Source organism: Pseudomyrmex gracilis, unplaced genomic scaffold (assembly GCF_002006095.1).
Source record: "Pseudomyrmex gracilis isolate BER0280 unplaced genomic scaffold, ASM200609v1 scaffold_2728, whole genome shotgun sequence".
Taxonomy (NCBI): Eukaryota; Metazoa; Arthropoda; class Insecta; order Hymenoptera; family Formicidae; genus Pseudomyrmex; species Pseudomyrmex gracilis.
The window spans coordinates 1-13343 of NW_018023312.1; the positions used below are offsets into that span (position 1 = coordinate 1).

The 13343-nt window shown below is 31.1% G+C and overlaps 1 long non-coding RNA gene and 1 pseudogene across 1 annotated transcript; both read left to right on the plus strand.

Annotated features, from left to right (window-relative positions):
• Window positions 1-3593: 3593 nt before the first annotated feature.
• LOC109862953 lies at window positions 3594-5776 on the plus strand (annotated as a pseudogene).
• A 200-nt stretch (window positions 5777-5976) lies between these two features.
• Window positions 5977-10200, plus strand: LOC109862952. The gene is made up of 3 exons (XR_002251263.1): window positions 5977-6463; window positions 6572-6658; window positions 7355-10200. It is a non-coding gene; the product is annotated as an uncharacterized LOC109862952 (long non-coding RNA).
• The last annotated feature ends 3143 nt before the right edge of the window (window positions 10201-13343 follow it).

Here is a 13343-nt window from a genome sequence, read left to right on the forward strand (position 1 = left end):
ACTTATAAATACTTCATGTTATAAACGTGAATTTATAGTGCGTAATTTATAAGCAAAAATATAAATGAAATAAAAAAGTCGGACACGTTAGTTAGGCCTTGTTTATGCGGGCAATAACTCTTAACTTTATGCTGGAACTGATAAAGTTCAACTATAGGACTTCAATGCTTCTATTTATACGAAATTGTCGAATGCGTATAAACAGAAGTATTAAAATCTTACAGTTGAACTCTACTGGTTCCGGCATAAGTTAACAGTTATTGACCGCATAAACATGACCTTAGGGCCTTCGCACAAACTCTTTCGTAGCGCGTTAAGTTACGATAAGTACTAGTCATAAACTTCGATTCGTACGTAACTTTACACTTTATTCAACGCACAAACAAACTTGAAGTACTACACTTATGCTACGGTAAGGTAATTTTTGTGCGTTGAATAAAGGTCAAGTTTACGCACAAATCTAAGTTTATGGCCAGTACTTAACGTACTGCAATGCCCTACAAAAGAGTTTGTGCGAAGGCCCTTAGTCGTCATCCACATACGAATTAACGAGCGTAGAGAATGGAAGTGTCATGATATAAGAAGATAAGGTGTTTCATTCCCGAGATGCGCAGTGTTCGACCAATCAGAGAGTTGCCTTAAATGCGAAAAATAACTACATTCACGTAAGGTGCTTTCCAGCTACGTACACAGGCGACACTGTGTAACACAGTGTCCACTAGTGTGAGTGAGACACACTGATACGCTCTTTCTCACACTAATGGACACTGTGTTACATAGTGGCTTAGTTTACATCGTCAAAACTTGATACGCGTATTAAGTTTGGTGCGTACCAAAGCTTTTAGTACGAGTGCGTTTACATCAAACGTACTAAAAGAAAAAAATAATACGAATATAATTTATGTCGATTGCCTCCTAGCAGTGATAGTTGGAATTAATGTGCTTGAGTTTCTTGTTGCAGATCATATATAATTTGTTTCCAGAAAAAACGTGTATAATATAAAGTGTATAATTTATTTGAAAAAGGATGAATAATAACAGTGTACAAAAATATATAGCTTGAGCCGTTTTAAAAAAACCTCTTTTCTCTATATCTTCAACTAATAATATAAAAATATCTATATGTTTGTGTTTTTTTCCGTCTAGTAAAACAACAATTTGCTTTTTCAGGCATTATTCCAAAAATGTCTTTGTTTAATCTTCTCCTCAATTCATACCTTTTCTGCAAGACATTTTGATTAGAGAGACTAAAAAATTATAAGTTTATAATCTTAACCTATATCTTTTAATCAACCTATAACTTTAAAATACGTTTCATGCGTTTACATCGTTATTTGTATCACTTGATACGCGTATCAGTTTAGTACGATACTCCTGTTTGATATGCTCGTATCAAGTTGATCCGATAGCGTTTACATCGTGCGTACTAAAATATTTAGTACGAATTTGGTACGAATATAGTACTTGATACGCGTATCAATTGTACGATGTAAACTAAGCCAGTGTCGCCTGTGTACATAGCTGGAAAGCGCCCGTAATGTACTAATATAGATGTTGTTAAGTTAAGTTAAGTCGTTTGTGTAGGAAAAGATATTTGCGTCTTTTTTTATAAAAAATATAAACATTACGTAGGTAATTAAAAAAAATTGATTAATATTTATTTATCGTATAATTCATATTATTTGTATTATTATTATTCATATTATTTGAGGCAACAATTTGATTGGCTGTTCTGTCATTATTCTATTATTATGTTATTATTTCTACCTTTGTTTTACATCTAATGAGCAATAAAAATAGAATGATGCAACAGCGCTGATAGCGCGCTCCTCGAACGCAGCCCTTATCTTCTTACATCATGAGAAATGTGACCAATTCAAAACTATGGAGAAAAAGAATAACAAGAAGATTGATTCTGTATCTATGCAATGTAGTGAAAATTACAAAACTGAGCAAATTTACTAGTTGTTGACCAATAAGATCATAGATATTTTAGTAAATTCGCTCATGTTTGTAATTTTCATTACACTGCGTGATCCAGTATCGACCCTCAGGACGACCAAACAGTAGAGATTGTGAACTTAGAGAAGAGAGATATCCGCATTACAATTGCAAAAGTGAACAAAAATTTACTAGTTGTTAACCAATCATAAACACTTTAACCTTGGTCACTTTTGTAATTTTCGCTACATTGCATGATGATACTGAATCGATGCTCAGGTTGATTCTGTATCTTTCGGAGATCATCTTTCTGCATCTTTCGACTTGTCGTCGCCCGTTGCTTGGAGCCACAACGGTCGCTGTTGCGTAGAAGTTATTTTTTGAATCCGTGGTGTTCCACACCACATTTATCTTAATATTTTAGTACAATCTGTTTTAAACTGGCTTATTATGTTCCTCTCGTGAAGGGGCAAGCAAATTCATTAATCATTTAAGCGGAGAAGAAGAAGAAAATTCTGTATCTTTTTACACTTGAAATGAACGTGCAAAGAAGAGAAAATTCTACAAAAAAATATGAAATTAATCCTATGAGCATCGATTCTGTATCATGCAATGTAGCAAACATTACAAAAGTGAGGTTAGTAAAATCTATGATTGCTTAACAACTAGTAAATGTGTTCATTTTTACAATTTTAATGCGGATATCTCTTTTGTCTAAGTTCACAATCTCTCCTGTTTGATCGTCCTGTTATTCTTTTTCTCCGTAGTTTTGAGTTGGTTTCATTTCCATTCTCTTTGCTTGTTAATTTGTATGACGACTAACTAACGTGTCCGACTTTTTTATTTCATTTATATTTTTGCTTATAAATTACGCACTATAAATTCACGTTTATAACATGAAGTATTTATAAGTACAAATGATATATGGATTCAATTAAAAAGACTTTAGGTAAGCGCCGAGCCATGGTTTCCTTGACTTACAATTCATTATATATACCACGAATTAATATATAATACAATCGTAATATCCGTAATGCACACTGAATGAAAAGTCAAGCAAAAATGGCTTTGCACAGAAAGTGTGTTAAATGAATATAAATATTATAACTTTTTTATGAAACAATATATATGTGTTATATTCTGTTTCCAAGTGTTTCAATTTATTGTATGTATGTGAATGTATTTTGTGTGGTGTGTTCAACATAATATTTTGAAATAGTATTCATAAAATATATGATAAATGTATATACGTGTATATATATGTGTGTATATGTATATATATATATATAAATTTATATATATTTTTGTTTTAGAAAAATGGCTGTTATGATTCCTTCATTATTATTCGCTTTAAGAAATAGTCTATTCACTCACAACAGAATCTAGAATTCCATGAAATTTTTATAACGATCAAGATTGAGATACAGACAGAAATCTTTCAGCTTCTACTGTTAAACTTACTGTTAATTTTGAATCGTAAGTTATCAAAATATAATGTGATAGTAAAAAAAAATAAAATATACATAATTTTATAAAAATGAGTGTTATAAGTAAAATTTTGAATTTAAATTTCAAAGCTTGATTTTTGAATAGTTTTTAATTTTAATCTAATTTTGCAGTAAATAATTTATGNATGCATCTCGTATAGTTAGGCCGGCAATACTTAACAATACCACAACGATAATTCGAACGAAATCATGTATTTTTCGTTGTCTACTTTCTTTATCGACGCCAATCGCATGTTTGATTATCGGACTGATCGTTTTTATGGACGCCGTGATATACCGACGACCTGAATTCTAGAACCAAATCCAAGAATACAGCAAGTGCTTATCCAGTCGTTATTACATAGTGGAAAAGAAATGCGATGATGTGTTCGACTGCGAGGACTGTACAGACGAAACGCGATACATTAAAGAAAATGCCACCAATTTAGCAAACTTTTGCACGTGGCACTTTAACCGGATTCAAAGAACGAGAACGTTTAGTTGTGGGAAGACATCAATATCAATTGTCATGAGCGACAGATCTTTAAGTGGGATGTACCGCGAAGACGGATTCAGTGGATGATCACTGCATTTAGCATATTGTCCAGCATTTTAGTCTATTGTGGAAGTCATTGGAGTATACCAGAATTTTGTCGTTTTACATAAATGTGGAGATACGGACAAACAGTAACCAAGGTGAACAAATTGGAATTTGTGTTCGATTTTTATTATATATGTTCTGACATTAAAGCAACGGTAGTATTGGCTGATTCCAAAAATTAGAAATTTGTTTATGTTGAAAACAATGGCATTATACAGTTGTATAAGCTGTGTACATCCTTTGGCAAACACCAGTTCCTCATTTGGACACCTGCTTAGGACGCTAGCATCGTTTATCTGCCTATTGTGCCGGTTAAATTCAGCGAAATCAAAATTCACGTTTACACGACGGCTCAAGCGGCAAGGATTCAGTGACTCGCATTCTACATGGCGAAGCCGATGGTACCGCAATATCGACATCATTCTATTCTACTGTATCTCAGTAATCGCGCTTATGTGTTCCAATATATGCACGTAAACATTGAGACACCGAGTATACTTTACTAGAATCGCTACTATGTATTCGAATCTAACAAAGCACCAATCAGCGTGGTTGGTAACGTAGTGAGGCTGATCTTTTGTCTACAATGCCAGTGAACGTGACAAGCCTTATGAATTTGCCTATGGATTGCGTCGAGCAAAATATGTTTAGCTTTGCCGCCAATATATATACCACTATGTATATGCGTCTGATCAATTAGCGTAATTGTACGCAGGAGGAGAGCTTTTACTACACTTACTGAACTTTGATTATCAGCGACAGCTATCGTTCATGAATCCTGACGGATCTTTCGAGTTCTTTTATGCTGGAATTTTATATTGGAATCAGTCACTGCCGAGTGTCTGTCTTACAGCGTTTCGCGCACGGATCTTCCAGTAGGCTACTTTCTACGAATGGGAAAAGTATCTGTATATTCTGTATATTGATTTTGAAGTGATCGAGCAGACAGTTTCCTGGATATTCAAACACCAGACGCTGGAAAGGTTGTTCTACGAAGTGACTTTGTTGCCGAATCGAAAAATGAATAGTTTCTTGATCTACAATGAAATCGTTCGTCGAAACATCAGTCTTACTGCACATGTTCTCATCACACTAGAGAGTGTCAAAAATTTATCCGGTGGCATGAGTCAGGTTGCTCAAGAAAAACCTGAAATTGTAAGAAGAACAAAGAAAGAAGAAGCTTTATGATATAGCAATAGTAACTTACGCGCTGTTTGTAACAAAATCTTTGGATGCCGAGCGAAGTCTCACCATTCTAAAGAAACAAGAAAGAAAAGAGGGCGGTTTGACATACTGGGGCAGAAAGAATGTGCCATTTCCCACGCAAAAGTACGATAATCAGATAATCATCCTTTTCTGATGCCGCGCTTATCTTACAAGTACGACTCGGAAAACATATAGACAACCGCGCTATTCGTGTACATTGCCCGACAGGAAATCACGTTGCTTGAACCGATAGTAAAATAGCTAAACGCACAAAAATTGACGGACCTTATCTATTCAGGACACCGTTTAGGTAATGAAAGCGCTGTTAGAATACACTATAAGATCAAGAATCAGAGATGTTAGTTCTATCACGGTAACTATAGACGCTACAGCTTTACTGAGACGAAAACGTTGATTGTAAACGAGAAGAATTTGGAGAGCTTTCAAACCATTAAGGTATATTTCGTGATATTTACACTTTGCAAAAAAGATCATAAAACAAGATTAAAACTCTTTATTTTTTCAGATAGCGAGAGAATGAAGACTCATAAAAGTAAAGGCAAAGGATACGTCATACTGTAGATGTACAGTCGGCGTCAATGAATCGTTTCGTGGACGCGGGGAGCTAGGGGTAAGAGGGACGGTACTCCCTAGCAGTAAATACTGTAATTGGTCAATTCAACGAGATCTGCTACAGTTAGTTAGTACGGCGCCCGTTGGAAGTACTTACTGCTAGAGAATACCGTCTCTCTTACCCCTAGCCCCCCAGGTCTACGAAACGATTCATTGACGCCGACTGTACGCACAGTATAAAGTAGATATAAAGAGATTTCAAACAGAAAAACCATTAGTTCAAATTTTCGATTTGGTTAGAATAAAATAACTTTCCATAGAAGAAATCAGTCTTACATTTTGTATTTTAATTGTCAAAAATAAGAGACAGTTGTAATATTACTATCGTGTCGTTGTCTGTTTTTTGTTAACATGGATTATGCGTACCGCGGTATCGTGTGGTACTATATTACCGTGCATACTACACGTGGCTTTACCGCGTCTATATATAAAGCACATAGTCCTTTGTATATAGGCAAGTCAGATTTGAAAAATTTTTACTAAACTATCACATGATACTTATAACAAACTTTTGGAAACAGATAATTGATGTTTTATTCTTAATTAAAAGTGAAGAACATCAGTAAAGAAAGACCTATGTTGCATATATATGCCAGTAGGTCATTATTTCTTATTATCACAATTTATTTAATTTTACGGTGTATTATTATTTTACTAGCTAAAATAAATTTAATTACATTGGTTTTTATTTATTGAATTTTAGATTCAAAAAAAGAGATATTAAAAGAAGACTTATATAGTTACAACTCTAATCTCTTTATGGTATAAATGCACGTTTAAACCTGTCAAGGTAAATATTTTTTAAATTACATTTATTCATTTAAAATGTTTTGTATTACACGCCGTTTATATCAACTATTTAGTTTATTAAGTTATAATCAAATTTAAAGATGAGGTTAGAAAAACATATTAAACAAAGGAGAGATTAAACAGTTCTTTAGTAAGACTATTCCCATCAAGACTTATTTCTCCAATAAAAGTGACTCGCAACTTCTTGTTAACACATGTTCATCCTTATATAAATTTATCAAATTGTGAAGACAGTTACTTTTATTTATTTCATTAGTGATTTCTTCTGCATCTTCTGGAAAGTATCAAAATATCAAACATTTCTCTGCAATAGTATCCTTTTTGACATCTGAAATTCAATCATTAATATTATTTTTAAGCAAAAATTACAGTCAAATTCAAAATAAGAATTACTAATTTTTCCTAGTCTTTATAATCACTTTTTTATACGTTCACCATGTTATCAAATAATAGAATCTTAAATTGCACAATTGATCATCTTTATTTTTATCAAAATTTTTTTCTTCTTCTTCTTCAATTATTTCAAACCGTGTTCTTTTTGATCTTCTTAGCAGACCACTTGTTTCTGGAGATTGTGGTGACATAGTGCTTGATAGAATTTGTTTTAATCTAGTATTATCAGAATCACTGTTTCTCAAAGTTAAAGACAACCTTGAACTATTTCTTGCTGTTTCAGAAGGAAAAGTATTTGGTTCTGTAATAAGAGGAAAATCGTTCAAAGGAAGTACGATAAGGTTGCTTTGCTTCAATTGATTTTCTAAATCAGTTCCATTTTGAATATCTCCAAGAAGAATGAGATTATTCGGTTTGTCTATTCTTCCCAGTCTAAAGCCACGTATTCGTAATAAGTTTTGAATAGAAGAACGTAAGAGTAAAATGATATCTTCTTTTATTTCATCAAACGTGCGATCTCTTTCTATTTCGAGCAACTCATCAGATACACCTGAATATAAACACAAAATATAGATACATTAACCAATTCAGGCTTGTTTGCAAATAAATAAATCTGTTTACTTAAACATTTAATACATAAAATAAACATAAACCTAGTCCTCTCTGTTTCAAAAATTGTAATTCGACATTGGATGGGAAAAAATCGGCGTGTGCTAATTTCATTAAAACTACTTTCTTGTTAAATGTCTTCTTTCTCTTACCTCTTCTATTTGGACTAGATATATCAGTTTTTCTAAACTTTCCTCGAGTAGCTGTCATTAAAAATAAAAAGTCTCGTTCTTCTTGTGTTGATTTGTTTGACGCAGTAGCTACTATTTTTAACAGACGATTAGCTATTTCCGTGTCATCAAACACTTTTGCTTAGAAAATAGATTGTACGTAGATAGATCATACACATCATATTATTAAACAAATATTTAAGGTTTTAATTAGATATAATGTTATTTCTCCTGAATATTCTTCCAGTAGCTTTCACCAAGGATGAAAAATCTCGTTCTTCTTGATTTATTTGACACATAAGTGTATAACTTCTAAACAGGACAACATTCTACTGTTAATATTTTTTCTCTTTTTTTTATGTGAAAGAGCGCACAAAATAAGCGTTCCTTTGTGCGCTCGCACCTAAGCATGTACTTTTGAAATTCATTGTGATAGTTGGTCTATTGCTTAATACATAGTGGTAAGAATATTTTTGTGTATAACTCGATTGTGTATAATTAAATCCGGCGGGGATAATATGTATAATAGTTGTTGAAAATGACGTCTATATTTAACATCAGTGATATAGCTTGTAAGTAAATTATCAAATAATTGAATATTAAGTATAATCTTCATTTTACATAAAATACATGTGCAATTTTTACGCAGACCAAGACATTATAAATACTATAACTCTTTTATTTAAACGCTTTTATACAACATTAGGTAAAAATTAAAATGTAATTTCTTGAAAGTTTAAATGTAAAATTAACGCTCTATCAGCTGTCGTAGAATATTGCATATCATTATTATATAATTACTCAAAGAAGAAAATAAACTGCACAAGAAATTGCAATAAAGAACCAAAAAGTTTCATCACACTTTAATTGTATCGTTTTAAATTAAAAGAGAGAGAGAGAGAGAGAGAGAGAGTATTACGTACATATCTTAATATGTTATGTTTATTAATCATGTAAAACTGTAATTGAAAACTGTCACTAGAACTGTGTCAAGACCACTAACCAAATAAATAAGTATTAATCTATTCATTCTTAACAGGATATAGTATTCCGATTTAAATCTATATATATAAGTAAAAAGTAAATGATATTTTGGTATTAATTGATTAATAGCTCGTATATTTCTTGACTTCTTCCATATTTAAACACATATTCAAGTCATATAATGTGCATACGTTTTCGGTAAGATTATAGTATCGGTAAATGTAATAAATATTGATCTTTGGCTTAAACCTACTGTGTCATTAAATTGTACAATAATATTGGTAGGCATAAGAAAAAATCCAGTAATTAAAAATACTAAATTTGCCAGCTTATCTTTGTCAAGACATTGAATGTACATAGTAAAATAATGCAATACATCAGTTTCTTCATTTGTTAAGTAAAGGTCAGTCACTAAACAATTTATGACTTTTGTCGCAGTAGGTGTTTGCATATTTAAAAGAACATCGAAATCACAATTATTCCAGAAATCAGCATGATTTTCAGGTGATACACTATACCGAATGCTAGATTAGTATCGTGCTTTTTGTGAATTTGTTTCGGACAAACAACTAATAAATAATAATACAGAATAGACCTTATAGAGCTTAACGCCGAATGTATGTGCGAATTATATAAGATGTCCGGTAATTGCCGTACAATTTTTCGTAGATAGATAAAGGAAATCATACTGAGTCGAAACGTTCTTTATTATTTTGCAAACTTTGCAATAATTAAAGAGATGTTAATTAATAATGATTCGCAAATAAGCGTGCATTCACGTGCGTAAGACAGTCCAGCGTTTCACACGCTCACAACTGTCACTCCCATGACAACAAAATGAGAAGAGCTAATTATAATGGGAAGAGCTAGATTATTATGTATTATATTATATGTTGTTGTATTAGAGAGAGAGAGAGAGCTTTTCCCATTCCGTTGTCATGGGAGTAATAACGTGAGCGCGCGAAACACTGAGCTGTCATGTTTGCACGTAAATGCACGCTCATTCACGAATCTTTGTTAATTATCATCTTTGTCAATTATTGCAGAAAGACTTTGACCTCCTTTACTTGTCTACAAAAGATTGTACTGCTATTACCGGACACTCTGTATATATATAAAATATATATACATATACATATATATATATATATTTTGCGTACATCCGACGTAGCTGTATAAGGTCTTATTCTTTATTAGTTGTTACTCATCTGAAAAAATTTATTTAAATATTTATTGTTTTGGACACATTTTGTGAACAAATTCGTAAAAGACGCGACACTACTTCAAAGGTCAAGCCGATTAATATTTTTACAGTTTTTTTATACAATATATATTAAGAAGTTAAAAAATTTGTACATAGTAAATATTTTTCTATATTAGATCTTTCTGCAGTATTAACAATATTTTCCAAATATGATTTNTGTTNATTATTTAAATCTAATAGTGCGGTAAAAGACGAAGAAGGAAGATTTGTGTTATTGCTATCTATAATAGGAACTGAAAGATCAACTCCTAACGCTTGTAAAGATTCAGTAAGTCGGTCATATAAAGTCACATTGATATCAAAAATATCACGCACTGCTGTGGAAGCTGTATTGTAATTTGCTAATATTCCTTCCAGCCATAATTGCCGTGGGGTTTTATTATTTTCTGTTCTTAAGCTATGAATATTCCACGCAGATGAAAATGACAATAACTTTTTATTAATAACAGGTTTGTAAACAAATTGCACGCAAAATCTGTGTTTAATATTTTCAATATCTAATAAACCTTGATTTTCTAAAGAATATAAGTCAGTATAAATAGAATCGCAAACTTCTTTAAAGACATCTACCCATAATCTTTCTATTCTTTGATTATGAACAGACTTGCCAGTTATATGACTTCCTCTGTGTACGCCACGGATTGTATTCATTAAAACAGCCACAAGAAGGTTTTCATATCCATGATCTGATCGTACTCGTGAAGGTAGACCATAATTGCTTATTGCATCGATAAAGAACTTGACAACAGGTTCTGCTTGAATAGATGTCTCACATATTAAATATATTATCATTCTAGAATATCCATCAATGCAACCATGTATTACGAAACCCCATCTATAAATTTAAATATACGTTAATAAACCAATATCTCTGCGTGTAATATGAAGAGTTTTAAATTAGTAATTGTAATTAAAAAACGATGTTACCTCGACAATTTTAAATGTGCATCCATGTGCCATAAAGAGTTTGGAGTTGCAACCAGATAAGTCCTTCTTTTTATCGACTGACTCCATCTACTTGCAGTTCCAACTGGATCTATTGTGCTTAAAATTTCTCTCACTCTATATCGTGGTATACGAATACCTTTTACTTTTAAATATGATTGCATCATCTATAATGTATTGATTTATTGTAATTGTTATTCTCTTAAGTATAGTTTCCGACACTTTTCAATATTACCATATATCCAGCATTGGGATGTTCTTGATGAATTTGTATAATTTTTGTTCTCAATTCATTGTCAGGTATTTGAGAATATCTTGCACGCATAGGCATATTTAATTCATACAATTTTTTGTAAATAGTACTTCTCGAACAACCCAAATTTCTTGCCATACTGCTAGCGGTAAACCCTTCGTTGTATAATAATTGCAATTGGTTTTCATGTATTTGAATAGCAGGACGACCTCTTCCTGATTTTATAAAAGTTTTCAGAAAAAACTAATTTACTTTAATTTATTTTACCTATTACAATACTAATACACCGTATAAAATTTTGATAACAAAAAATACTGACCTATTGAATTTCTGCATGCAACATAGTTCCTTCTTTGTTGATGTTCTTCACTTTTAATTAAAAGTAAAGCATCTATTGCTTCCAAAAGTTTGTTATAAGTATTTTGTGATATTTCGGTAAAAATTCTCCTCAAATTTGACTTGGCCATATACAAAGGACCATGTGCTATGGTCTTTGAATACTCGTAAGATCTTACAGCATCAGCAATTATTTTACGAATTCTTCTAAGAGTTCTTGCTATATTTATACCGTATTGCATATTGATAGTCATTTGATGTGGATTTGTAGAAGTATAATCAGTTATTTCCCTTTCATTGGACATTTTAATTTGAAATATGTACTTATTACTAAGTAGACCTAAGACGGTATTACTATAACAATATTCGAAATTATTGTATTTGTATAAACGCGGTAACGCCACGTGTATAATATCACAGGCTGTGTGTTGGCGCCAAACTTGCTGCCACTATATATTACCAAAATATTTTCTTTTATTTCATCAAACGTGTGATCTCTTTCTATTTCGAACAACTCATCAGATACACCTGAATATAAATACAAAATTATACATTAACCAATTATATTACCAAAATATTAACCATTATTATTTAACCATAATATATTATACGTAGATCACACATAACACACATATCACAGATGAACAAATATTTAAGGTTTTGTGTAAATACGCGGGAAAGCAATGTGCACCGTAGAAATTGACGCCAGCAGTGCTGCCAATATAAGAAAATTAAATTCTCTAGCACACTTGAATTAAAATTATGTACTGACATAATAGAAATTCGATGAATTAAAATTATGTGTGAGAACATAATAATAAATCGATGAATTAAAATTATGTTATGACATAAGAAAAACAAAACAATTACTTTTATGTTGCGACATAATAATAATTCCATGAATTAAAAATATGTCAGGACATAATAAAAATTAGGAATTATTTTTATGTCTAGACATAATAAAAATTCGGAATTATTTTTTCTCGTGACATAATAATAATTCGATGAATTAAAATTATGACTGAACATAAAAATAATTTTAAAGTTTTATTATGTCTTGACATAACTTTAATTCATAGAATTATTTTCGTTACAACATAATAATAATCCAATTCATTAATTTTTTGTTTTAACATAATAATAATTCGATGAATTAAAAGTATGTCAGGACATAATAAAAATTTGAAGTTATTTTTATGGTTTAACAAAATATTAATTAGATCAATTAAAATTATGATGCTACATAATAGAAATTTAGAATTATTTTTATGTCTAAACGTACTTTTAATTCGACGATTTACGAGACATAATAAAAAATCAAAATTGTTTTTATGTAGCGACATACTAAAAATTCAATGAATTAAAATTATGACCGAACATAAAATAAATTTAAATGTTTTTTATGTCTTGACATGATTTTAATTCATGGAATTATTATTTTGTCGCAACATAATAATAATTCAATTAATTAAAGTTTTTGTTTTAACATAATAATAATTCTATGAAATAAAATTATGTCAGCACATAATAAAAATTCAAAATTATTGTTATGTCAAGTCATAATTTTAATTCATCACATTATAAATATGTCGCAACATAATTTTATCTCTAAGTAGAAAATACAATTTTTCTTTAGATAATTATTTTTCGGCATTTTTATTTTTGATTGATTAATTTTTATGTTAGTAAAAAGTAAAACGGCACGCCATAC